Consider the following 3,428-nt stretch of genomic DNA (forward strand, 5'->3'; position numbering starts at 1 on the left):
CACCCACAGTATACAAGAGTAAGATTTCATTTTAAGCTATTGTGCAATTACCTCTGTGTACATTACACAAACGCATGTAAATCAGGACAAAAATAATTTTTTGAAATCAGATTACTGAATGTTGTAGATGTTCAATTTTTAGAATATAATTTGGTATTTTTCTGGTTCTGAAATGGTAAAACCCCTTGCTGAGAGGAGTACTTCCAGGGGCAAGGGGAAGGACTTCTGGTGGGAAAGGTCAGGGGTTAGGGGGCTGGAACTTCCAGCCACAAGATGGTGACCAGGGGGTGGGACACCTGCCAAAGGGCAGGGCTACCCATGTGACCCTGACCAGTTTGCCAAAACTCAGTAAGCGGCCTTCCACCCAAAATAATTGCCTGCTCCTGCCTAAGCTCTAGTAAGGACATTGTCGTCATGTAAGCACGTTGGAACACTTTTAGGCTGGTTCCTCTAGGTCTAAATGCAACCACAGCATCAATACATGTAACTTTCTTACCTTTTCGTTTATTTAGGGGGGGTGCCGTCTATAAGATTTGGCATTTGAAAGTTTGGTTATTACTTTTAATTTCAGAAGCAGGGATGCAATGTAGTGGTTACCCTTCAGGAGTTCTGTGTTGTATTCTTAGTTCTGTCAGTTTTTTGGTGTAACCTTAGGTGGGTTCCTTAGCATTAGGAACAAAGGCACAAAGTTCAGACTTGCTTTTTCTTTTCTATTTAATTTTTTTTTTTAATAATCTTCCCCTCCCCCTCTTGTATATACCCCTTCTTGTATGGTATATGGATGGCATCCGACTTTGTGTGGGGCTTTAATCTCAGTTGAAGCCTGATTTCTGCTGTAATCAAAATGTTACCTAATGTCAACTGTACCAAATTAGCAATCTGTATTCCCTTGTTGCATACTGTAAAACATGACTTGATTGTTTTCCATCCTTGTCCCTACAAAACTTCGAGGTTAACCTGAAATTTTATAATTTGTTTATTTTTCATAAACAAAAAACAAAGCAAACAAACAAAACCCACCCAATTCTTATTGACGAGGATCTACCAAAATTGAGATTTCATGGATTTTGCAAAATTGGGCATTGCCTGCAAATTCCATGGGGGGGACACAACTTATTGAAAAAAAAATACTGGCTCCTCAGGGGGATTCAGCAGTCCTTGGGGTGCTGCAGCAGGCCATTGGGGGAGAGGTCTACCCCTTCAGAAGGCTGTCGGCAAGATGGCTGCTGCCCCTCACCACTGGCCGGGAGTCCTACCTGTCATGTGGCCCCTCCCTTCTCTACCAATTGGCAGCAAGGGTCAGAGCTGCATGACAGACAACCCTCGCAGCTAGTCAGTGACAAGGTGCATGGCTGCTGGGGCCTCTTGGCCAATCAGTAGTCAGGGGTGGGGGAGCATACACCATGCTCTGCTTGCAAAATACTTGTCAGGCCCTGTGTTCTGCCCACAAAATTAGGGGCCAGCCACACCTAATTCAGTAGGTCCCTACTTAGTGCTAAATAAAAGAATCTCTTAATATTACCAAAATGAGTCTGTTACCCCTTTACAGACGCGTGTGTTTTCCCAGTGCAAGGAAATTAACCCTATTAATTGGAGACTTGCTATCTTGGGTATCTTCAAACTTGCAAGTTGCCTGAGTAACTGACCTTTTCTTTCTATGATGATCTTTGCTGCAATAAGGGTATTATTTGTTGTGTATTATCTTATAGGAAGTATGTTGCAGAAACAAGTGAGGTTTTTAAACTTATATGTTTACTTGAAAAAACTACCGTGTCTCTGCATTTATGATGACCTTGATGGATTAGGAGGGGAAAAAGCAATATGAGTACAGTTGTACTGTTTAAAAATTATGAGCAAGATAAATTCCATAGGATGATGATCTTCTGTTTACTAAAAATTTTCCTTTAGCCTGTTCAGTGGAGTTATAATTTGTAACTTTGACTTGTTGCTACACAGGCAGAGCTCTCTTGAGAAAATTTGAGGAAGTCCTCTAAATTTGATTCAGTTAATTTATTTAATCTCTGAACAGTTTGTCTGACAATTTAAGGACTAGAGAGGTTCTAGAAATTGATCAGGGGGAAAAAAGGTGCCTACATTTTTTTAAATGGGATAAAGGAGTAATTAATTACCTAATACTATAATGAACAACTTTTGAGATGTAGTTGCTGATTGACTTCTGAGTCTACATCAGCTACTTCAAATAGGCTCTTTCCTGCCTATGCAGGGGGTCGGACTCACTGATCTATTGAGGTCCCTTCCGACCCTAACATTTATGAATCTATGAAATATTCCCCAAATATTAAGCAATATATAGTGTATTGCAATAGCATTTATTGTATGGCTACGTCCATACTAATATTAGCTGTAAGTATTGTTTTTGTTTTTTATATTCATGATCAGCTATGGCTAGGAAGTTGTAAATTCATGCTCATGTTGCTGGCATAAGCTGTGAACCTCTCTTATGCATGCTGTACTCTGATTCTCTCATCATCTTTATCTGGAGTGCCCATCTTCCAGAAACTGGTCAAAACTAGCCTGTGGCCAGTTATTTAATTTAGTCACAGGCACTTGATAATACACTTATTTCGGCTATTTATTGGTTTATCTAGAGCAGATCATGTAAACCAGGGGAGAAGGGAGGCGGTTACTGTGGGTCAAATCTGGCCTGCAAGTGTACTTTGCTTAACCTGTGGGGTTTCCCATGGATCACCCACATCCATGGGCTAGATTAAGCCTTTTGGATTTTACTGCCACTGCGGCCAAAGCCCCTGAGGTGATGTTATTCCTCACTTGTGGTGCAGCTCCAGAACCTAGGGAGTTGAGGAGTGATGACCATCATTTTCCCATTTACTGCCAAAATCAGGGTTTTTAAGTCCCCCATTTCCACCTTGTTTCATGTGTTTGATGTCATTTCCTGCTGCCACTTCTCCTCACCCCTCTGCCTACCTGCCGCTCCGGCTATGTGGCCAGAGCCACAGGACACCGCAGGAGCTGGCCAGGTCTGGCCCCTGCAATTCCCTGGCTGGCTCTGTGTGGTGCCGGCCTGACCGGACTGGTTCCTGCTGTGTTTTGCGGTCCTGGCCATGCAGCTTGGAACCAAGGAGGGAGGGGGAGGGAGGAACGGTGGGTGGGAAGGTAGGGAAGTGGCAGAAGGGTCGGGGAGGAGAAGTGGCAGCAAGTGGCAGTGAAGGGTCTGTGCCAGTGCACCATGGCCAGGGGTGGCAGGAGCACCGAGTCCAGGCTGGCAGGAGCTCTGCCTGTCACAGGCCGAGAGTGCCTTGAGGCCTCACAGCCTGCTGCTGGTGCCACTGCTTGGCTGGGGCAGTGAGCAATGGGGCGGGGGGGCCTGTTCGTAGGAGTGTCCCACTGCACACTCCACCATACACATGTACCCTCACCCCCCCTCGAATCACCATACACCCCCCCAT

The 3,428-nt window shown here is 44.5% G+C and overlaps 1 protein-coding gene across 1 annotated transcript in view; it reads left to right on the top strand.

The window, feature by feature from the left end:
• The window catches only part of TRA2A (transformer 2 alpha homolog), a 28,821-nt gene that overhangs the window by 1,665 nt on the left and 23,728 nt on the right, over positions 1–3,428 (top strand). The window lies entirely within an intron of this gene.

This window comes from Alligator sinensis, unplaced genomic scaffold (genome assembly GCF_000455745.1).
Source record: "Alligator sinensis unplaced genomic scaffold, ASM45574v1 scaffold978_1, whole genome shotgun sequence".
NCBI classification, from domain to species: domain Eukaryota; kingdom Metazoa; phylum Chordata; order Crocodylia; family Alligatoridae; genus Alligator; species Alligator sinensis.